This window comes from Acomys minous (genome assembly GCF_964271855.1).
Source record: "Acomys minous genome assembly, chromosome: 4".
Taxonomy (NCBI): domain Eukaryota; kingdom Metazoa; phylum Chordata; class Mammalia; order Rodentia; family Muridae; genus Acomys; species Acomys minous.
In genome coordinates, this window is record NC_140486.1 from 12,085,248 (window position 1) to 12,110,130 (window position 24,883).

At 45.8% G+C, this 24,883-nt stretch overlaps 2 long non-coding RNA genes across 4 annotated transcripts in view; one reads left to right on the top strand and one right to left on the bottom strand.

Moving 5' to 3' along the window:
• The window catches only part of LOC311597001, a 48,679-nt gene that overhangs the window by 13,515 nt on the left and 10,281 nt on the right, over positions 1-24,883 (top strand). For both annotated transcript variants that reach the window (XR_014779054.1, XR_014779055.1), the window contains one exon: positions 2,137-2,240. This is a non-coding gene — a long non-coding RNA (uncharacterized lncRNA). The remainder of the gene's footprint in view (positions 1-2,136; positions 2,241-24,883) is intronic.
• On the bottom strand, positions 547-10,597 carry LOC311597000. 2 transcript variants are annotated; one of them, XR_014779052.1, is made up of 4 exons: positions 10,211-10,597; positions 9,723-9,830; positions 2,035-2,220; positions 547-598 (listed from the first exon to the last, which is right to left on the bottom strand). It is a non-coding gene; the product is annotated as an uncharacterized lncRNA (long non-coding RNA). The 2 variants fall into 2 exon arrangements; XR_014779053.1 differs by lacking the exons at positions 547-598; positions 2,035-2,220 and adding an exon at positions 5,252-5,396.

Consider the following 24,883-nt stretch of genomic DNA (forward strand, 5'->3'; position numbering starts at 1 on the left):
CATGACTTGTAGAATGGTCTAGAGGTGTATTATTAGGGCACTCTCAAGTCAATGGTGTTGACACATTTTTAAACTCTATTTTATTTGGGGTATTGAAACCTCTACCTTCCTTCCACCAACCCTTTAACCCTGGGTATGAGAAAGAAGGTTAGCGGGGAGAGGGGTGCAGACTCCTTTACTTCCCCCTGCTATTTAGGGTTCTTTGGGGTCAATACCAATCTCTGTAATAACAAATGCAGCAAGCTGTCTCCTCCAAGCCGTGTTGAAAGGTTTCTCTCTGTCTGTCTCCAAGCCACCACACCATCCATCTTTGGTCTTTCCAAACTGCCACACACCACATGACACATTTTCTCTCGATAGGCTCTCATATTTATCTCCCTCAGAGTCCTAGACCACACCCTGCCTGGTATCTCACAACCACCACTTCATTGGCTGAGTTCACATGCTATCTTTTCAGTCTTGCTCCAAGTGTTTTTTAGTTATTTTCATTTGCTGTGATAAAACACCATGACCAGAAGAAACTTGGGGAAGAAAGGGTATATTTAACTTACACAATCCATCGTGAAGGGAAGTCATGGTAGTAATTCAAGGCAGGAACCTGGAAGCAGGAAGTGAAGTGGATGCCATGGAGAAGTGTTGTTTATTGGTTTGGCTCTATGGTTTCCTCAGCTTGCTTTTTTATATCACCCAGGACCACCTGCTCAGGGGTGATACCACCTACAATGGGCTGGGCCTACCCCCATCAATCATTAATCAAAACAGTGCTCCATAGATGTGTTAACAGGCCAATTTGATGGGGCATTTTCTCAATTGTCCTTGCCTCTTGCCAGGCAACTTTTAGCTTGTGTCAAGTTGACAAAATTTAAATAGCACAGAGTGCTCTGGTCCTACTTTTCTAAAATAGAACTTACCATACACATTCCTAAAAGTTGATTCACTGGCTCTCCAGAGCCTCTTGAAATCAAAGACTGTACCTTACATGACTTTCTCCATGCCTAGCCCATTGTCCAACACACACCAGGTGCCTAACCCTGAGCAAATGAATACAGGTCCCCACTCCCATTTTTGCATCTTGAACAGAGGCCAGGCTGGGCAGAGTGTTTCATTCTTCCTGCAATCATCCTTGCTCCTGAGAATGACGGCTCAGCTTGTAGATCTGCAGCCTGGCCACTTCATTTCTAATTCTGATCCTCCTTAGGTGGATATTACCACTCTGATCCTTGACCCTGGCCCACTTCATTCCTATACAGCCCTAGACTAGGTCAGGCTCCGCCTCCAGCCCGATGTCTCTCACATCTCTCTAAGCCAGCCTTCCTTAGCACGGCTCTCATACTTTAGTTTCTAATCTTTCCTCATAAATTAATCTCTCCTGCCACCTAATCATGCCTGGTGCCCTTCTCTGAGCCCTTTCCACCTTGCCTACCTCTGTTGGGTAATGAGATGCCCACCACTGGGCTGGCTACAATATCTCTGCCTCCGTTTTAACCCCAGAGACTATTTCCTTTTGGCTCTGTGTCCTGGCCCCTGAATATACATACCTAAATCACCCAGCCCTCTTATTTATTTCTCTGTTGCCTTCCCATTGTAAATGCATCTAATCTCTGCTCTGGGCCCGACTCTTCTCAGTAGAACCCCGCCCACATTTGAGCCCTGTCTTCACTTACTGAATCCATCTCTGTTTTTATGATTATTTTCTCGCCTTGTGCTAACGTTCATGCTTCTTGAGTGGAATATCATCTAGAGCCATCTTATTCCAATTGCTTTTTTTTCTGATGCAGATCATGTTCCCTCACCCCTTCCCAGGCGAAGTGGCTGGCCTTTGGCTTCCTAGGACACGCTCATAAAATGCTAAGGGGAAAACTGGCTGTACTGAAAAAAATGGCTCACTTTTATTGGAAAATGTCATCTTGCTTTTTTGCCTTGGCTTTTAGGAAACCTAAAGCTAAATTTGTGTTTGGTAGAAGTGGAATTGTTCTGGGAAACCTTCTTTAGTTAATTATCATACAGAGATTAATTAATATAGATGGGATTTACCTTGAATGTTTATGTCTTATGATTTTGACATAAGTAGTGTTGGCACTACAGGGTTGACCTGTAGGCACTTGATAGACTCTTCTCTCCTCTCTTTACCCCAAGCTCCTCTGTCCTGACCCACAGACCCAGGAGAAGTTGCTGTGGCGATATCTTCAGGACCCGTAGCCTTGCCATTGCTCACAGTCACTGTAATGAAGCAGATGAAGGTAAAGTGGTCATAGGTGGGAGAAAGGAGAGTGTCTGAGTATAAGGGAAGCCCCGCCTACAGAGGGTGGCCTCATTCTGCCCTCTTTGGTTGTGTCATCTAGGACCAGTTCACCTTTCTAGCTTTCAGTTCCTTACTTGTAAAGGGGTGAATAATGAAACTTTTCAGAATTGACGGAAATCAGACAAAAGCTGGGGCGGGGAGCTCAGTGGAAGACAGTTCGCATAGTATTTGTAAGACCTACATTCAATTTCAAACACTGCAAAACTCAAAAACAACAACAGAAACCGAACACTAAGTGTGGGCATAGGTCCAGGCTAGCACCCAATTCAAGTTTTCATCCTTGACTTGCCAGATGGGATACCTACTTGTAGATGTGTTCCCCTCTGGATGTTTTGTAGCTTGAAGTCCACCAGTAGTCTCACTAATTAGCTTTTATCTTAAAGGGGCAACTATACCATGGTGTGATGCCTCAGTCTGGCCGAGACCATTTTGGAGAGTAAGCTATCTTTGTGCCAGTGATGTGATAGTTTGCTGGTGGGAGAACGTGACTTTTGTGGCAGAATGTCTGGACTCACTGCTAAGGAGCAGGGTGAGGGCAGAGGAGAGATGGCACCTGCTTAGTATAAGGGCATGAGCACGTTTCAACTTCCAGTGTTTCTGGAATGCAGTGTGTAGTGATTTCCTTGAACTTTTGTCTCATATAGATGCTCAGGCAGGGTGTCTGGGATGGAGCTCTGAATTAATATTTCTGGTAAGTTGCCAGCATTGCCAGTGTTCCAGACCAGTCCACAAGGGAAGAATCCCACACACTTTGACTAAGACTTCAATAGGATGTTAGGCTCTGGACAGTGTGGGGGTCTCCTGCAAGACTTTGTCTTGGGGACTCAGTTCAGTGACACTCCATTCCGAGCTCCAGGCCAAGATCCTCAACCAGGCTGATTTGAATTGTCATTATTTATTTTTACTCAGAACATTGCCCAAGTTGTTTTCCTCACTCACTCTCTTTAAAAAAAAAAAAAGCATATTACACCAACCCCTTTCCTTTTATCTCCTCATCTGGCATTTCTACTGATTTTTTTTTCCAAAAGCAATTAAATTCGCCTGGCATGATTTGTACGACATCACTCCCTGCTATTTACTCCTCATGATTTTATTCCTCAACAGTTTCGAAGTTCTCTTCCCTTGCTTGCTTCGAAGGTGACTTTTATTTTATGTTTCTCACAAGGGTTGTGCCTAGGTTTCAGTGTCCACAACCAAAGGCATCACACACACACACACACACACACACACACACACACACACACACACACGGGCACAGACACACACACACATATGGGCACAGACACACATCACAAAGGGGCTAGGGACCTAGGAGCCCAGGCCTGGCCCTACACCAGTGGACATGCAATGTCAAAGCAAAGGCACACGTCTGGGAGCCTCCCTTTCGCATCTGTTTAAATGAAAATAGTCAGCTATAACTGACTCGTGGCCATGTGGAAGGGCTGCCTGGAAAACTTCTTTTAGATTGGGCACTCAATCAGTGTCTTCGTAAAACCCAGTTATGACTAAACCAGGCCTAATTACATCCCAGCTGGTGCTGAGCTAAACTTAAACTTCTTCTCAAACTCTTCTGTATCTCTAGGCAACTGTGGGACATTCTTTGGACAGTTAGAGTCGAGCCTTTGGAGTGAATGGAGTGAAGAATTTTATATTATTTATATATAAATATATATACACACTATATACATATATGCACATGCATCTATACATATACACATATACATATTTACCCAATACATATATATGCATACACACTATACACAATACATTCATACGTACATACATACATACATACATACAGGCTCTAGTCAAACCCTACTTTCAACCTTAGAGAAATGGAAATCGCCAGCCTACTCTACAAAGTGGATATTAATATTTATAATTATATGCTTGTTTGGCTACATGTGGCATCTCTCTTACTGGCCTACAAACTTGCAGTGGGTGAAGACTGTGTCTTATATTTTCTTCTGCTCTATCATAGCAAGGGCCTGGAAACTGCTTTAATTATTTCAATATATTTTACTTGGTAGAGCAATCAATGCCAGGGAATTAGTTAGGGTTTGTGTTGCTGTAGTAAAACACCATGTCTAAAAATAACTTGGGAATTAAAAGGTTTGTTTCACCTTACAGCTTGTAAGTCCATCACTGAGGGAAGCCACGGTGGGAACTCAGGGCAGGAATGTGCAGTCAGGAGCTGATGCAGAGGCTATGGAGGGGTGCTGCTTTCTGGCTTGCTCCACATGGCTTGCTCAGTCTGCTTTCTTATAGAACTCAGGGTAACCAGCCCAGAGAAAGCACCACCCACAATGGGCTGTGCCCTCTGCAGAAATCACAAATTAAGAAAATGCCCTACAGGCTTTTCCACAAACCGATTTAGTGGGAAAATTTTCTCAGCTGAGGCCCTCTCCTCTTAAATGACTCCATCTTGTGTCAAGCTGACATAAAAGCAGCCAGCACAGCGGTTTCTAGGAAGCCCCTTCGACTCTCAATCCCCTTCCCTTCTTTTTGAGCATCCAGGAAGTTCGAGCCAGTTCTGAAAAGCTGGTCTTTATCAGCATACAAACAGTCGCTTTATACATCAGACTGATGTTCTTTCTCCTTGTTGGCTTCTCTTAGGAAGCTCACAGCTAAGTATAGTTTAGCCATCAAGACTAACTTTGACTTGGTGTTCCTTATTTCCCTGGTGAGCTGAGCTCCCTGGTTCCTCCTGATTTACCCTTTTTATTTTAATGCTTTGTCTAGTGAGAGATAAAGCATTTATTATTATTATTATTATTATTATTATTATTATTATTATTATTATCATCATCATCATCATCATCATCATCATCATCATCACCACCACCACCATCATCATTATTTAGAGGAAGTTCTCTCATTATTTCTGACTTTTATTTTCTGTTTCTTAAGTTTGTTGTAATAACAAGGGATGCTATTCATAAAGCCAGAATATAGGAAGACCAGGTTGTAGAGAGAAGTGCAAGAGTTTTGCTCAATGGTTAAAAACTCAGCTTCTTTCCTCCTTCATTAGAGGAAGTGGGGTGTGGCGGGGCTTTTTGCCCATGATATACTGTGGAGATACTCAGGACCATGGCTGCAGAAAGGAGAAAGCAAAAGGAGTCCAAAGCCTCAGACGTGTTTGAGGGTGGGCACCCCTCTTCACCCAGGCCCATTCTCCTCCACCCTCTGTCAGGAGCTGTAACTGTCCCCTCATGTCCCCAGGTTATGTTTTACATAGGGCTGTGGCCTCTATCTGCTTCAAGGAAGGCTGCGAAGTGCCATCCGACTCCTCCTACTCACCAAGAAGGGCTTCTCCATCTTCTGGAAACTCTGCCTAGGCTATATGACCAAAGGGTAGCTCTCTCCACTCAGGTTACAGAGCACCAAATTCAAAACATGCACCAACTGGTGCACTTGAAGCAATGGCATTCATCGTTCACCTAAAGCCACCCTGGCGTTGTCTTATTATCAGTCCTGGTAAATGGATGATTAGCATATTCACATTAATCGTCACTCAGAAAAGAAATATGGCCAAATTCATCACCTTCACCTATAGATTTAATGTCATGTATTAAAATTTTATTTTTGTTATTTTAAAGTTATGTATACTTTCTGTGTGTGTGTGTGTGTGTGTGTGTGTGTGTGTGTGTGTGTGTGTGTATCTGTGTGTATGTACATACATGCACATGAGTGTGAGTGCTTATAGAATCCAGAACAGAGCATCTGATATCCTGGAGCTGGAGTTATAGGTGGTTGTCAGTTACCCCACATGGATACTGGGGTCCACATCCTGGTCCTCTGCTAGAGCAGGAAGTACTCTTAACTGCTCAGGATTTATGTTGGTCCTCTAGTTAGGGGACGGGGGTTTTCTCTGACATGGTCTCTGTTGTCAGCTTTTTTTTTTTTTTTTTTTTTAATCACTTTCCCCTGATGGGACTGGGAGGTGAGGAGAAATGGGGTTATGACCAGGATGTAAAGTTAGTTAATTAACTAATTAATTAAGAAAAGAGAATAGAAGTTGATCACCTCATGGTGTCCAAGAAGAAGAAAGAAATACACAGGATGGGGCCAGAGCAAGACATACTATTCAAAGATACACCCTAGTGATCTTATAGTCCACTGGTGGCATTAGTACCCCTATGACTCAGTTTTCTCTTAATGGTGCCACTAGTTGGAGAATAGTCTTTAACACATACGCATTATCTTGGAGGCAAGGAGTACCCCAAACTAAACCACAAAGTGAACCCATCATATCCTTTTTTTCTCATTAATTTATTTATATACTCACTTTGCGGCCTCCTCTCCTCCCAGTCCCACCTTCCTAACCTCTTCCCTGCCCTTCTCATCAGAAAAGAGAAGCACTCCCCCAAACCAACCCACCCCAACACCTCAAGATGCATCAGAACTAAGCACATTCTCTTCCACTGAGACCAGACAAGGCATCCCAGCTAGAGGAAAGTGATCCAAAAGTTGGTTGGCCCTCCCCTCAATCTCTGTTCTATCTTTATCCCTGCATATCTTGTAGGCAGAATAAAAACTGAACCCATCATATTCTAGAGTAAGATCACCTAAAAAAAAACTATTGGGCCCACACCGTTCATATCCATCCCATACTAATCAACCTATTTTTTTCTGTTGTCTTGTTTATCCTTTTAAAAAAAAAGTATTCACTTTATATCCCAATCATAGCCATCTGCCCCCTCTCTTCCTGATCCCATCCTCCCTTCCTCTTCCCCTTACCCCTCTTCTCCTACTCCTTGGAAAGGGAGCCCCCTCCCACTAACCCTCCCTACCACATCAAGTTGCATCATGACTGAGCACATCCTCTTCTGCTAAGGCTAAGCTGCCCATCAGGTACTTATGTGTCCATGCATGGTCCTTGGTTGGTGCTTCAGCCTCCATATGCCCGCCCTAGGCCCAGGCTAGTTGACTCTATTGGTCTTCTTGTGGAGTTTTTGTCCCCTCTGGGTTCTTCTATACTCCCACTCACTTTTCCACAAGGCTCTCTGTGCTCCGCCTAATGTGATGGCCGTTTTACCAAAAGAAATCTACAGATTCAATGCAATTCCCATCAAAATACCAACACAGTTCTTTACAGACCTTGAAAGAGCAATTCTCAACTTCATACGGAAAAATAAAAATCCAGGATAGCAAAAACAATCCTGTACAAAAAAAGGAACTTATGATATGAGAGGATAATAATCAGGATGTAATATGAATAAATAATAATAAATAAAAATCAAACAAACAAAGCAAGACAAAAAAGGAACTTTTGGAGGTATCACCATTCCTGATTTTAAGTTGTACCACAAAGCAATAGTAATAAAAACTGCATGGTATTGGCATAAGAACAGACAAGTTGATCAATGGAATTGAATCAAAGGCCCAGGAATAAACCCACACACCTACGGACACTTGATGTTTACCCTCTTTATGGGAGCCACAATTACAATACTTAGCTCCCGGCTTCCCTTGGACCCACAGGGAGCTGGCTTTCTGGAATGTTGATTGGTTCTCTTCTTGCTTTGTTTAAGGAATCCTGTCTTCCCATAGCAGGAAGGTGGTAGGGGATTCTTTGTGTGAGTAGCTAGTGTACAGTGGGCAGGAAATAATCCCTAATGAGGTGGATTTAGCCTGTAACCACAGTCCCTAGACATGGCCATATTCTCTGTGGTGTCTCTAGGGCCATGGTTCTTAACCTGTGGGTCATGACCCCCACAGGGGGAGCATATCAGACATTTACATTATGATTCATAACAGTAGCAAAATTACCCTTATAAAGCAGCAGTGAAATAATTTTATGGTTGGGGGAGTCACCACAACACAAGGAACTATATTAGAGGGTCACAGAACTAGGAAGGTTGAGAACCACTATGCTAAAATAACAAGGTACGAAATGATTCCTAATGGCATATTGCTATAACCATAGGTCAGCACATTCTCAGTACTCATTAGAGAAACTTCTTGCAGTAGATGTCCATTAACACAGAAACTCACAACTGTCAACAGGCAGAGAATATGGAATTTGCAATGTTCAGCCCCAAGCGGGTTATCTATGTTCTACACCGCCCTCAAGGCTTAGGGGTCTACGTAGTCTATATTCTTATTTACAAGAAGACAAGAAGGGAAACCTGTAACCCAAGTCTGCAAGAGTCTTTCCTTTCTAGAAGCCAAGAGGGGGTGGTCCCACAGCCCCTTCATGGTACAGTAGAGACTGCAGCTCAAGACACTTCACTGTGTCCAGTGTCAACACGCCCGTCTGTCTATCTGTGCCAACTCTTCCTCACTTATTTATGAGATGGCACAAGACCAGCCAGCTTAGGTTAGAGTGAACTAGTGCAGGCGTCTTCAGCATTGTGCTGGATGGCTGCCTAGAAAGACGAGCCCTGCATACCCTGGGAGTTGAGAATATGGATGGTCAATAAAATGACTCTTACCTTGTATTAGTCTCTTGCCCATATTTAAAACCAATGCTTAGCCCACGACACACCTTGGAAATGCTATGAAAATTTCTCCCATGAAACATCTTGCTTTCACACCTCCATTCTGCTAAGGACTTTCTTAAGACTTAAAGATTTGAACAATATAATTGAGCATATTGTAAAGTTCTAATGTGATGCTTTGATTCCTGTAGACATGAGGCGTTGATCTTCTGGGGGTAATTAGCATATTTGTCACCTTAAATATCTACCATTTCTTCATGGTGACTACCTTCAATTCTCTGTCTTCTAACTAGTTTGACGTCTATAATGCATTACTGTCCTTCTAAAGAATTCCAAGGACAGTACCTAGAATTGTAAGTTAAGAAATGATACCACGTTTCCAGCTCTTTTCTGCCAGCCTCCCTGGAGACCTGCTTAGGCAGAAAAGACTGCATGAAGACCGGGGATCAGCTTACGTGTGGCACGCACTGGAGGACAGCACCCAGACTGCAGACACGGTCACTCCGGGTCATGCTGCACTTGTCATGGAGTGTTCTGCTACCTGCCTGTCTAATCTGCAAGCAGTCCTCCACTGCACAGAGGCCTTAAAGTGCTGCTGGGGGGCGGGGCGGGGACTTGCCCAGGTGCCAAACAACCATGACACACGGGCCCAGGTGTGTGGAGTACTCTGCCTTACCTTTGTTGGGGAATCTATTTCATCTGCTGTTACATCCTCTTGGGAAGTCTGAGCTTACATCCAAGTGGGTGACTGCTCAATATTGCACACACAACCTCTGTCAGCTCTCATCATTATGTTGAAAAATTCAATAAGCAACGCCAGTTCAATTAGAAATTCAAATGTAACATCACAAGAAATGTCAACAATAAAATTATCAATGAAAGAGCAGGAAGAGTTGTTGGATTGTTAAACTATCATTTCAACTCTTATAAAAATTTTAACTGTCTATAAGAAATGATTTCAAAAACTTAATACCTACTTGTGCAGCAACGTTTCTTATGTGTGGTGCTTATGGGGAATTTGAAGACAGCCATCATTAGATGGTATTGATCAAGAATCGGTGAGTAGTCATTTCAAACATGAAGCACTATGGAAAAAAACGGAGGGGAGGTCAGGCTTCTTCTTGCAAACTTGAAAGGGTTTTATTAGAAAATTTTATACATCTTCAATATTTAATATCTCCTCCAATACTTATTTTTATTACTACAATTATATAATACAAGGAAAAGGTGATAAAAATGTCCTAGGAATTCCCACAGAAAGGCTTCCAAATCATTTCCAGTCTGTGCCAGTATTCAGCATAAATACGCAACTGTGCTTATGTAGCACTCTGAAGCACGCGTGGGAAGCTCTGCACTGCAGAGTTGTGAATTCCGGATGCAGTCCATCTGGTGTCCAGTCCCGTCTCCTCCACATGCTGCCTCTGTTAGAAAACTGCCTGACTGACTGGAACCTCACTTTCCTCACCTGCAGAAAAGGGGAGCAACATTGACTTCAAGGCTGTGCTGAGAGCCAGGGACCCCGACTGGCACTGCAAACTCATCCGTCCTCCACCTCTGCGTGACCTTGGTTTTCTGAACCACATTTCCTATGAGTTGGGGATTCTTAAGGTGCCACTGTGGACTAATGTGATGCCATGTGACTCTGTGGCCCGTTCATGGCTCCGATCAGGGACCGGATCACAAGAGGGGCAAGGCTAGGTCACAGAGTCCCCATAAAACAGCAACTCTGAGAAGAGGGGGACCGGCACCCGGCGCTCAGCTGCCATTCACTGATTTAGTATTCAGAACTCAGAATTTATGGAGCCGCCTTCCTTTGTCACATCATCCATCAGAGGCAGACACTCAAGAGATGGAAGGGGAAAAAATTAAAAACCTGTTTATTGCTTGACTTGCTCTAGGCGTGTTTTAGCTTATTGTTCAGCTCGGCTCATTTCAGTCTGAACGGCTTTCTTCGTTGCCGTGGCTAACGTGTAAATTCGGAGAGTGGGTGCATAGTTGGGTGTACTCCCACGGATGTCTGTATCCCAGGCAAAATAAGTGAGCATCAGAAAGGGGCCCACAAGTCAAGTTTTCAAGCCCCCAAGGTGGCCCAGCGAATGCAGGGCCCAGCTCTAGCTGCCTAGCATCTTTGAGCTGGGCCAGCCTTGGCTGGTGCGAGGTGCTGTGCTGCGGGCGCTGATTGGGTATGCTGCGTTTGTTCCTGGCAAAGTCAAGGAGAGTTTGCGGGCAGGATGAGCACAGAATACACAACTACACAAGGACAGCAAACAGCAAAGCCGGCAGCGGGAGCAGGGTGTGCAGGGAAGGACGAGGAGCCAGCAGAGGCAACTTGGTGACATCTAGTAGCTCAAAACAAAAGAGGTGAACGCTACAGCGTGTTTCCAGACAGAAGACAATGCTGTGAGCAGTACACATCAAGGATTCTGGAATCCCAGTGGAAAGGCGCTTGCTACCTGGCTGGGGCTCTGCACATGGGCCACCTGGGTGGGTTTTTTCCACTTCATTATCTCCAGCTGATAACCTTAGGAGTATGACTTAAACATTCTGGACCTCAGTTTTCCTCACTTCTTCAGCCTTGGAATGGGGGTAACAATGTTTCTGTCATTCTCAGCTTAGCTTATTAGCACTTGAGAGTTGGTTCCTGCACATTAATTGCTGTCAGGTACTTGCAGTGTGTTGCTGGCAGGATTTGTTCTGCTTCCTGCCTGTGACCCTCCATCAGTACAGCTGATGCTGACATCCTGGTCACCTCCCCAAGGCTGTACTAGACATTCAGCAGTGGGATGCATAACCTCCATAAGAGGATACCCTGTCATCACACACACACACACACACACACACACACACACACACACGCCGTGGAGATGGCTAGCACTGCCTCCCATAGAGGATGGTTAACACTGACGCCTCCATAGGAGTCAGCCATTGCAGCCAGGCTTTCTGGATCCCTAACATTGACTGACGGCTTCTGTTTTGTTTTTCACATGCCAATTCTCTATTCTTATCTGTGTTTTGAGAAGGTCTGAGAGAAATGTCCCCACAACCATTTCTGGAGAATTTTGTGCCCAGGTCGTGGGGGATAGGTGACGCAGAGAGTGACATGGTCTGCAATGGTCCCAGTCCATTTGTTCTGATGACAATGATGTTGTCAGGACAGCAATGATAGTTTAGAGTTTTACAGATAAAGAGAGGATACGGCGCGGTGGGGAGTAGGTAGGAATGTCAAGATGTTGAAAAGACCAAAGACTGTCCCTGTGTCGATGCAACTGATCTACCTTTTGAAGGAAGATCCCTGGCCCCCAATTCAGACTCTGAGACCCAGAGATCACATGGGCCACTCACCATGTGTGTTCACAAAGACTTTTCTAGAAAGAGGACACTTGCAAACACAGCAAGCATCGCCCACTGCACATGGAAGGCCAACGAGAGTGATGTAACCTTACAGGGGCCAGGAAAGCTCCTGCGTCCTGTGAGGACATAGTGGATGGCACGGCCTGTAGAAGCTGGCCTTCTGAGATCTGTCTGATGCAATTGTAGTTTCTGGATCACCAGTGCTCTCCAACCAAGGCTGTGGGCACAGGGAGTCAGAGGGACCCTCAGTAGTGCTGAGGCCTGTGGCTGAACTTGTCACTGTTTTGTGACATAAAAAGTTAGCCTCTAAAACAAGAGAATGTGTCCTCTTAGAACTGAACTTCGAATTCAGACAGGTTCAAACCCTTCTGCAGCTTTGTGATGTTTGTTAATCCTTTGGAACTTTGTCTTCTTGCCTGGAAATCAATATAAGATTACACAATTTGTGGGTTGTTTTAAGACTTGCATTGAGTGCCCAGTTTGTGCCAGGACTTAAAGGCAGTAAGTGCCTCCAACCGAGCGAGCCCTACGTGCAGTACATGACTGAACTCATTTCATTCTTACAAGCCACCCTTTGAGGAAGGTACTATTATTATTCCCGCTTTTAGTTGAGGAAATTGAGGTGCAGAAAGGTTAACTAACTTGCCCAAGGCCCACTCATCAGTGGGACAGCTAGCAATGGGGAGCAGGTAGCTCACTCGGTGCTGATGGGAGTGACGCAGCTGCCCTATGGTGACTGTATCCAGCGCTAAAGCTCCCATCCCCATTGGTCTAAAGTGGGAATAATTCAGAATGGCTGCCATTGTCTTGCTAAGCAATGCAAATATGTTTACGTATCAATCAATGTACACAGATAGTTGGGCAACAGATCCTATGAGTTGCTCACCTAGTGGCTGTTTCTCTCCTCCGTCACCTTGCTCCTGTTGTGTGAGCCTGATCACAGGGCAGAGGTCACCCTTGGTTATTGTACTTCAGGAACGTTCCATCTTGTTTTTTGGAGACAGTGACTCTTACTGGGACCTGGGGCTTCCCTATTACGCTAGACTGGCAGGCCAAGAAGCCGCACTGATCTTGTTTCTGCTTCCTCAGGACTGGGATTACAAGCATGTGCCACTATGTCTAGCTTTTGGGGTGGGTTCTCGGGGAACAAATGTAGGTCCTGGTGCTTGCACAGCATACACTTTATCAATTCAAGTAGCCCTCTAGTCTCCCACTAGTCATTTTGCTCTTTCCTTGCTGATCAAAACCCTATTTCTGTTTGAAGAGCAATGTGATGAAACGTAATTGGTCTAAAGCAACCATGGCACATCCTTCTGCATCCCCTGGTGCCTTACACCAGACACCACTAGATGATCATGGCAGGACTGTGAAGGGCTACTTCTGGGGAGAGCATAGCTCTGAAAAAAAAGAAGTAATTGGGTTCTCCATTGCCCAAGGCATTTTCTCTCGAAGTTAGTCTTCAAAGAACCTGCAGAATCAGTTGTCGTCTCTGCCTGTTCTCTTACTGTGCGTGTTTGCACTGAGACCGAAGTGCATTTGAGCAGAGAGAAGGCCTTGATTGAGCCTGCTCTTCCCTCGCAGACACACTTACTTCAGCAGACAGGCCAGAGTCTTCAGGGTAAAATGAATACATCGCTGGATGTCTTCATTTTCCTTCACAGGCAATGCAAGTCTATAGTGGGGTGGGCACTGAGGACCACGCTAAGCAGGGAAGAGATGAATGTGTCTGATGCCGTCTTGTCCCGTGTCCCATTTCTTCCCCATCAGCGACTCTTCTTACCAAATCAAAAGCCATGAAAAGCTTCTCTTGACCTCATGGTTGTCCATCTGTATCTTTATCTCATCTTTCTTCCTTGTCAATCAAGGTCCTTCCTTCCCCTGCTCCTCTGAAGGCTGGGCGGACTAGACCCGGCACACCTGCCTGCCTCTCTAGGCTCAGCTCTTCCTCTGTATGCCACTTTCCTACATGCCCTCTGGGCTCCAGCCTTCCAACATCCGGAAGTCCTCTGCTGGAACCAGTTCAGGGTAGCCTCTGTCTCTAGAGACTTCTAGGATAGGATCTTCATATCCTGGAATTCCTAATTAGGAACTTCCTCTTTCCCGCCATCTTGCCATTTGTGTCCCCCATTGCTAACCTAGACTGACTGGAGGCTACCGCTAGCCGTCACAGTTTGGGCTTCCCATACCTAGCTCAGTGTCTGGGCCTTAGAAAGCAGGAGACTAGGAAGAGAGCATGGCAAATCAGCGTGAGGAATGCATGATAGGGTCAAGTGAATGGGTCCGGGACTTCTGAAAAGAGAGTCCCACCCTGAGATTTCTACATTTATCCAGAAGAGATGTTGATGGTTAGTGGAAATGCAGACAGAAACTCATTTAGTCATTTAAGCACCATTTGTGGAGCACACACTATGTGCCAGGCTCTGAAGATACAGCAGTGCACTAAGAAGCTGCAGAGCTCTGCCCCGAGCATGGAGCTTACAACTTGAACTAAGAAAAAAAAAAACAAGACAGATGAGCAAGATGCGGATGTATCAGAAGAGAAAGCAAGGGACAGCACACTCCACAGATCCTAAGTGGACTGTCAGAGAACTGCCACACAGCCTCTCTCACCCCCACCTGGCTTTCCCAGCAGCCTTTTCTGTCCCCCTTCACCTACTGTAACCTTGTCTCATTTGAAGGCACAAAAGGCCCGCCCCTCCGCTTGGCACTGGCATGTACTGGGCCCGGTGTGAGGTTCCTGGTGTGTGCGACTGCCCTCTGCTCTTCGGCAGGAACTCCTTGCGCATGCGCCAGTGTCCTAGGCTTCTGCTTCCCACTCTTCTGCAACATCACACTCAGCTCCTGTTAGATATTCAATAAATACTTGTTAATTTGATGGATGGCATGATTCATAAATAAAATTGCAAGTGAAACCTCTAGTTAAAGTCTCTTAAGGAGTTTTTTCAAGGCTCTGATTACTAAACACTCTACAAAGGGGAAAACATCTTTAGAAGCAAAATTAGGGCACTGCGCATTCTGCTTTCATGATAGGAATGCCAAGTGTGAACATGCCCCAGCACCCCCCCCCCCCCGCACGAGGATCCAGAGGGGAAGATGGTATGCCAAGCCTAAAGGGATGGGTTACCCCAAAAGTCACTTAGTACCAATGTGAGGGTCAAGAGAGACACGAAGAAGTGCTGGGCCTTTTAAGAGCTTGAGTTTCACGTAGCGTAACAGCTCCCTGCAGTTGCCCTTCCCTGAGTTTCCAGGGAAGGCAGAGGTCTCCCTGGCCACAAGGCACATTCCCTCCTGCTCACCCACCCTTTTCCTGTTTGAAAATGAAGTCTTGTGTTGCCTGCAGGGCCAGGAAGTACTCACTACTTTCAGTGAAAGGGAGAAGGGGCAGCAGGCATGGTCCGCATGAAGCAAGCAGCTAGGCCTGCCTGACAGCTTGCCTATTTTTAATTTAATCTCATGCTGCCCTCGTTAGCAGCTGGTTATTATTAGCCCATAACCACAATAATAAGTACTCCAGTTGTATCTTTTATTTGCAGAGTGCTTCGCAATCGTTTTTATTAGTCTGTTGCAGCTCAGTTGTCCTGGAAACCAATATGCACCCAAACAGGAAGAAAAATGGGGCTGGGGCCGGGGTAAAGTGTCTACCAGGCAGCTCAATTTGTCTTTGACCAGCAGGATGCCAGTGTTCCCTTGGGGGCACTAGAAGAAGTTACATGAAAATAACCCTTCCTTGAGAAGAGCGCTTGGCCTCCACCCAGGGACTGCTATTCTGTGGGAATCCCCAGCCACACCCACAGGTGACTTGCTACTAAAGAGCTGGTCAGTGGGAGAGCTACGGTTTGGGACACAGAGAGAGCCTGCTCTTTGTCTTGCATCTGGGATGACATCTGAAGAAATCGCCTTGTACATAAGCGAATGTACGACTCTCTCTCTGGGAGATCAGTCAATTACAGCAAATTGAGCTATTTCATTTCGGCTTGCAAATGGCTTTCAGTTACACAAGTAGACACATTAATCTAATAACTAATGATCATATATTTCACTAATCATACAGCCCTGCATGTGGTATAATATCTAATTATATTTAATATTAAGACATCTTCACATGTGTGGTTTTACCAACTGTCTAGCTCAGGGAGCCTCACAGGAACAGAGTGGCAAAGAACAGGAACCAGCTCCTAACAGAGAGCAGGAAGGCAGGAAGGCAGGGTGGCAGGCAGGAAGAGATGTTGAGGTAGCTGGGCTGCCCCTTGGAGGAGGACTCTGCTTGAAGGGCATGGAGGGAGATCTGTGTTCCTTCCAGACCACAGCTAACTTGCAGGGTGCTTCTGTGAGAACTGCATTTCCCTAAGCCTGTATGTAGGATGGACCAATTGGAAGAGGCACCTCTAGCTCTCAGCTGATGTGTCCAGTAATTAGAGAGCTTAGGTGGACCTGTGAGAGCAGATCACAGAATAATTCCAGGCTTTCCACAAGTTCCCCCAGCCAAGAGGCATCTTTGAAACCCTGGCCACTTCCCCTAGCTAGCAATCCTAGCATCCAGGTATTTTGGTGAAATCAAAGACCGTCACCCAATGCCTTTGAGCCCTAGTTTTTCTATTTTAAAATGAGAGGTCTGGCAGAGCACACAGGTCAAAAGCAACAGTGAAGAAGAAACGGGGGGGGGGGGTGGAAATTAAGTACATTTTGTGAGATTCCTCAAGAGGATGTGGTCAAGAGCTTCCAGGATCTTGGGGATGAGTTGGAAAGATGCCTTGAAATGTCTCACATGTCAAAATGCTAGTCAGCGCTCCAGAATAAAGTGAAAGAGAAGAACTTCAGGTGTCACTGTCACCACTGTTGCTTTTGTTGCAAAGCCAGAAATCAGAGGTTTCCCGTCCGTGCCCTGCAGCCTGGAGACATTCTACGAATATGGTTTTTCCTGCTTCCAAAGGTATCTTCAGAGATGATTTGGGTTACTATTTAAGAAGGAGTGTGGGGTCTTTGTGAAAAAATACAGATCTCTCAAGGGGAGGGGCTCTACGGCTCTGCCCCTACTGAAGAGCTATTGGCAGTTGATGGCAGCTGGGGGAGGTAGAGGCAGTTTTCTTTGGGGGTGTGGCCTTTGGCAGGATGCCTGTATTCCAGTGGATAACCTTACATCCATACACACGTGTAGCACTAATTGGACCCAGAGAAATGTAAAAGTTAACGATAAAAAAGGAAGCGGAGATGAAGTTGGGAGAGGAATGTATAAGGGAACTGGAGAAATTGGAGGCTCAGTAGCTGCTCAGCCCATGCTGGTTGCCTCAGCAGTCCCGATCTGGTGCTGAAGATCTGAAACATTCCTGGCATGTCACCGCTACTCAGGCATGTTGGAAAGGCTGAAGAAGCTGGAAAATGATGTCCGTGGAGGGTGATAACAACATCAGAGAGGTGCATTTGGGTTTTGTTGTTGTTTGTTTGTTTGTTTTAGTTTTCTGAGATGGGGTTTCTCGGTGTTATCTTGACTGTCCTGGACTCACTTTGTAGACCAGGCTGGCTTCGAACTCATAGAGATCCACCTGCTTCTGCCTCCCTGAATGCTGGGATGATTCATTTGTCTTGAAAGAAGTGGAGGTTGGCCAGGAACACTGCCTTTTAGGGGGATCTCTTTATACTTGGGATGCTCTATGGAAGGCATCACCTACCCTGCTCTGGAAAATCTTGCAGACATGACCAAAGCTGTATCTCCTAGGTGGTTCAAAACCCCAGCAAGCTGACAATGCAGACTAAGCATCACACTTCTAGATGGAGGAGTACCAAGTGCTTACGGACAGCAGTAACGCAGAGGATCACAGAACCGAAACAGGTGTCATTAAATCTGATGCAAGTCACTAACTTATGTCTTCAGAATGTTACACTGAAAGGCCCGGCATGAGCTGTCAGGGTGCTGAAGAGGAAGGGAGACAGCAATCAAAGGCCTCTGCTGACCTACTTCCCAAAGGTGCCCGGAGGAAATGGACCCAAAGGCATGAGAAGTCCAATTTAGAATTCACTGGAATTAGCCTGAGGAAGGTTGGAGCTGTCTGCAGCCCACGTGTCCTTGGTTTTGAGCTGTCTAGTGTAGGAAGTCTTTGAGGTGTTTTAAGGAAGGAGGCAGGTTTGGGATGAAAATGGAGATCAAGGCCGCCGAAGTAATGACCAAGTGACCAAGGACTTGGGTCACCTGCAAAATGTACCTGGGACAACTTTTTTCTGCCTCTGACTCCACCACCTGGTGCCTCCACCGGGAGGGCATGAGGTGCTGCCTAAGCTCAGAGGAAGGTACAAGTGACAAGTAAACAAGGAGGCCTGCGTCCCTTGCAGGCTCTTGCCTCTTTAACGACACCCCTCCCTACCTTCCTCAGAGCTTCCTGCAATGAGGACAAGGAGGCCACCCCTTGGGGGCTTCCCCTCCTTTGCCAATCAATTCTCCTCAATTACCAACAAATCTAAATGTGATTTATCTGTGCAAGAATCATTCCAATATCAGGCAAGAATCTATCAATAAAACCCCCTAAGGCAATCTTGCTCAGAGTTGTCAATAGACGCTCTAAAGCACAAAGGCAGAGCAGCCAGCAATCAGAGTATTTTTGCCTCCCACCCCCACCCCCTTTTTGGGGAGCACTTAATTAAGTCGACCAGAAGCTGTCAAAGATAATTTTCAAAGCACATGACCTCAGCAGCTGACATTTGATAATATTACATTCCACGCTGATTGAAATCGATTTCCCCTCTTTTTGGAGGGATGGAGCAAAGGTGGGAGGGTAAGGTTTCAGAAGAAAGGAAACCTGGAGCCCTTTGGCTGTGGTACTCAGCTAAGGTCAGCATCCTAAGGGGCCACCACAGTAGGCTACTAGGCCTCCCTGCCTTCGGTGAGACCAGGGCCAAGTAGCCATTTCCAGGTATACATCACCTGTCATTTGTGTGTGAGGTGCCACCTCAAGGGGAGAGGAAACTGATGTGTAAAGACAGAAGAGAAGTGAGAGTGGTGCCCAGTTAAATGTATGGCATCCAGCAGTCTGCATTTCGATGGAGATGGCAGTACCAAGTGAGAAAGCAAAGGGAGGTGCTCCCTGGATCTTCTCGGTGCTCCCTGGCTCTTCTCTGTTCATGCAAGCTTTGCATTGGCCTCACCATCTGTAACAAGTGGGTGAGGTGGTTCTCCATGCTGCCATCATCCACTCTTGCAGTTAGAGGAGTGATTCCAGTGTCTTCCTGCAAGCTTGAAGTCTTCTTACTGGCAAACCCTCATCTCCGGAGCCTCCCAGGCCCACCTCCTCCCTCCTCAATTTTCCTTTGAGATTAGGCTCCAACTTTGGCTTGACTTGGATCCTTCGTGGATGTGGGATGCTGACCACATGGTCCATTTCTGCATCCTTCTGGCGTTGTTTCCTCCTGCTGGCTCCCCCCTCGGTTGACCAGCTTTGCTATGTGTTAAGTTCAAGATTGAAGGTGGGATTCTCTAACCTCTGTTCAAAATCTCATTGGCTGCAGGCATTTCCAATCATGTTCAACTAGGGACAGAGTGTTGACCTCCAAGGAAAGTGCTTTCTTTTCTGTTTTTTTTTTTTTTAATGTGCTACTTATTTTCTGGCCAATTTCTTTCCATTTTGATTAAGTGTCTGTAAAACAAAAACAAAAACAAAACATCTTAAGCCCACACAGTGGTTGTTTATGTATATCCAATGGCCTGGGCCAGAGAAGTTTCAGACAAGGCTTTGGTGGGTACCTGGGTCTTCTGATCTTGGGAACCACTGGATAGGTACACGGAGCACTTGCTCGTCTGCCACCTTAGGCTGTGCCAAGTGGAGTCACTCAGGAGCTGGTGAGGTCCACTTGCCCTGAAATGGCAAACATCTCAGCAGCAGGCTACTTTTTAATCTTTTCATTATCTCTCTGTGTGTGTGTGTGTGTGTGTGTGTGTGTGTGTGTGTGTGTGTGTGTGTTGTGTCTTCATATCTATATCTGTATCTATCTATCTATCTATCTCATGACATCAAATGAGACAATAGTAACACACATATACAGAACTTCCCATGTCAGCATCCACCACATCAGACTCATACAGTGAACTCCTTGTTGCATGGTGTGATGACAAGAAGATGAGGAACATCTGTGTTACCCAGAGCAGTGACAAGCAGGCTGATATAGCTGCTTCTGTGAGAAAGCAAGTGTCAGTCCTGGTGTTGGTTGCTCCCAGAAGATATAGCTCCCACAAGACTGCCTGCTTCATTGCAGAGCTTCCAGGAGTGAAATCAGTCATCAGTTAGAATGGGTTCAGCACAGTCCACTGTCAGAATTCCTGGAAGATGTGATGTTGACCCCAGCAGGGTTCTTAAATACAACATATTGGGATGGCAACAGAGGCTTTTCTTGAGTCCTCCCCAGATGTGTGATGGAAATGCCATCACTTTCCTTCTTAAAATGGACTTTTCACCTGGAAGCCAAGGTTGGTGCCACCTGTGATGGCTGCTGCAGCCAGGAATTTGAGGGCATCTTCCTGCTTTGTTAGCAGAGCATCTGCAAAGATATCAACATCTCCCTTTGAGTTAGGATTGACAGCCAGAAAAGTGCAGTACCCCCAACTACTGTTCTCTCCCACCTTGTTTTTTTCCCCCAAATAAGATGTGCTCTGTTTTTCCAAACCCACTGAGTCCACTTAGGGCAGACAAGATGCACACGGGCTTAAGATCATCTCCTGGAGCCTGGACCGCTGCGCATGTCCTCCATCCCTGAAGATTACTGACTGGCCTTCTCTCAGCAGTCATCAGATGCCAATAGCTTGGCAGCTAGGGTGGGACTTTGTGACCATTCCCCCTCCCCCTCCCCCTCCCCCACCCCACCCCATTCTGCCTCCATACTGCGGTTTTTGTCTGCCTTGATCTTGCACAAGTTTTGTGCATGTTGTCACAACCCCTACCAAGTTCATGGTTACAACTGCCATGTTGTATCCAGAAAACATGGACTCATTGCAGTAACCTTTGACTCTTACAGTCTCCATCCCTGCTTCAGTGATGATCCCCAAGCTTGGAAAAGAATGGCTGTGATAGAGACAGCTCATTTAGGGCTGGTCACCCCAAGCCTTATTCTCTACATATTGACCAGTTATGGGTTTCTGCCAAAAGGAGCCCCCCCTGATAAGGCTGAACGATGCACTAGTCTGTGGGCATAAGTCATTAGGAGTCAGTTTAACACTAATTGTATTTAACAGAGTAATAGCGGTAGGTTCTCCCTTAGCATCCACCACCTATGGAGCCACAGGTTCTAAGGTTCTTTTACATGTGACATGAATTTCTTTTTGGTGCTACTTTTCTACGCGTGGGTATGAAGAAGACAATGAAATAAAACTCCGTGCTTCAAATGGTCCAAAGCAGCAAGGAAAATGAATTAGCCAACTTCCAGCAGTGCCGTGTGCTTTTGGTTTTACTGAGACAGGTATACTTTTCTAAAGGTGCTTAGTTTCCTTAGAATCAACTCTACTGACTCTAAGCATTTTATATCCTTAAAATATATGAGGTAAATTCCATACACGTTGTGTCTGAAAGTATATTATGTCACCTAGTCTTACTGTATTTTCTACAAACTCTCATCTAAATGCCTGTCGGGAGTCAGCAAGGGTCTCTGTGCTTTGAATTATACAGGGACCTAGGTCTGTGAAACCTCTGTCTCACTTTGTGTTTCCATGACTGCAGAAGCAGGAAGCAGAGGCAGTGAGTCACACACTGGATTGTACAGTGATTGTCTAGAAGTGCTCCTAGCTCCTGCATCAAGTCCTAAGACCTTGTGCTTTCTACCTTGTGACCAAGACAGGAGGCCCACGCAGTGGAGCAAAAGCTGAATGGTAACCACAGGAACACAGGCTGCGCCATAGTTACCCTTGAAAGCATGACTTCATCCTTGTAGCTGTCCTGACATGGCCAGAGTCTGAAGACGTTGACCCATGACTAAGCCACCTGATTGTCTGGCAAGTGCAGCAAAAGAGCCTAGCGCCCCACATCAGATCCTGCCGACTCGCCTCTAATCCAACTGCAGCTCCAGCCGAGCTGAGGCACGCGTCGTCCTCACGACATCTCAAATGCACATCGAAATCCAGCCCAGGAATTTGTTCACCAATTGGCCAAGTGCAGTCCAGAAGCACAAGGCTTCACTGTCCCTGGCTTGGCACTCATCCAACAGGCGAGGAGCCAGCAGACCGCCCCACCTTTCACTCTGCAGGAGGCTCACCAAATTCCCAGAGGCACAGCAGACCAGCACCTCCTCCTGTAGCCTCCATCTTGACTGCGAGCCCTTCCGCTGGCCATTTCTCCTGCCTCACCTCTTCCTTGCGACCCTGTATGTTCTCTGAGATCGTTTCACAAATAAATGACCTGCTTCCGGGTTTTTTTTTTTCATGCTCTGCATCTGGGAGAATCTGTAGCGTTTGGAGAAGAGGGATTGCAGACATCTGCTCAAAAATACAGGAAACAGGCATGCGGGGTCCCTTGGGGGCAGAGTGTTTGCCTGGAATGTGTAAGGCCCTGGATTCAATCACCAATTGAAGAAGCATTGAAGAAAAAGAAGAAGGAAAAGAAAAGAAAAAAAAGACAAGACAGCAGGGCTACTCTAGGACCATTTATGTTCTCTGATACTGTACAGACCCCTTCCTGAAGACTGAAGGCAGAAACAGGAGGACCTCTGTAAGTCTAAAACCATCCTGATCTCCACGTCAAGCTCTAGGACAACTGAGAATACAGATACAGACATTGTCTCAAAACAAACAAACAAACAAAAATCACAAAACAACAACAAAGTCTTGATTGTGCAGAAGGAGCCAGGGTTAGAATTTGGGTAAGGAAAGAGCGGGATGGCTCTGGAGGAGGAAACTGGAAGAAGTGAATGTTTGCTCTAAAGGTAGCAAACCAAGAGTAATAACCGATGGAGGGAAAGCTCAGGGCTAGCCTGGAGCCTGCGCTGTGGAAACAAGCTGGGAACTTTGATCTTCTTCTTCCGTCATTCTTTCATCATTTCATACATATAAAGTGTTTTGGTTATATTCACACTTTATTATTCTTTATCTTCTTTCCATCCTACAAGCATCTTTTCCAACAAGCCCACCTCCTACTTTCTTGTCTCTTTTTTGTGACCTTCTGCATTTAATTAAGCCTGATGTTGATCTGAGTTGCTCATTATCGTTGGAATCTCTCTCTACCTCCCCTCTGTACACCAGGAAAGGCCTCTCCACAGCTAAATTCCTTGTGTGCATGCTAGGCCTGAAATTACTATGAACCTCAGCCGAGTCTTAAGGCCAGTAAACTGCTGTGGAGATGGTGGTGTGGGACTGTGCAGGATCCCCAAACACAATGACTTCAGAGGATGGGGCTCAGGAAGTGGCAAGAATCTTAGGACTATCAAGCCTTCCCCAAATCTAAAATACTACTACTACTACTACTACTACTAATAATAATAATAATAATAATAGCTCTAGTCAAACTAACCCATATGGTAAGGGAAGGAAGAACCCCCAACTGAAATCTCAGTCACCAAACATATGCCCCAAAGAATTGTTAACCTGTTTTAGTGGCTAAATAGATGAAGCTTAGAGCTGTTGCATGAACTTTAGTGCTTCTCTGTTTTGCCATGTTTAGCCAAGGGGGTTGGATCTGTAGCTCAGTAATAGAGCATTTGTCTAATATGTGCAAAGCCCTGGGTTCAATCCTCAGCATCACTAACTTATTAATTAATTAATTAGCTGAGTACTAGGTTAAGGCTATAAAAAACGTTTGCTCCCTGACTCTGTCCTCAAAGAAAATCCAATGGGCCAGAGCAAAGCCAAAGGTCCACTCCAGTTTGCTGACATCATTCAGGGAGGTGGTGACCTTACAGCTGCCCTCTCTAGCTTTCCCTGAGTGTGAGAAACGCATGCCAAGGCATAGCTTAGTTCAAAACCCAGTCTGGGTGCTTGCAATGCCCACATGAGTGAAGAAGTTGGCAGTTTTTAATCCCTGGAGCGCAGATTCAACTACTTGCTGATGTGGCCATTCCTGGCTTCATGCAGCCCAGCAGCCTACAGTTACAGATATTCCAGAAGCTGGTGGTGATGGGAGCTAACTTTGAGATTCTGGGAATCCGGAACAGCTGTGTTAACCATTTCGACAACAACTTCTTTCTGGTCTGTCAGTAACTGTTAACTGGGTTCTGTCTCATGTCTGCCTGTTGGTCACTGGAAGAGAGTAAAAGGCTGGGGTAACAGCTGTGATTCCAGAAAGGCATTTCAATGGGGAGGAGAGACTTCCAGCTGAGTGGCCATATCAAGTCTCTCTCTCACGTTCCACAGATTTTGGTCACTGCTACTTCTTCACATAGAGGATCCATTTTCCTCTCTTTCTGTCAAATCTATGCTTACTCTTTTTTTTTTTTTTTTTTTTTTTTTTTTTTGGTTTTTTGAGACAGGGTTTCTCTGTGTAGCCTTGACTGTCCTGGACTCACTTTGTAGACCAGGCTGGCCTTGAACTCAGTGATCCGCCTGCCTCTGCCTCCCGAGTGCTGGGATTAAAGGCGTGCTCCACCACGCCCGGCTCTCTATGCTTATTCTTCAAGGCCCAAAGCAAGTCCTTTCTGTAGGAGGCCTGCTTCTTTTGCCGTCTGGCTCTTTTAACTTGCTGGGTGCGTGAGTGTACATTGTTGCTTTCATAAAAGTTGGTGTTCTTTAAAGAGAGTTAATAGATGCCAATGAAAAGAGCCATCCCCTTTGTCACATAGTATTCAGGAAGCGCCAGGCTTAACAAGGTTAAATAGGTTTCCTTGAGAC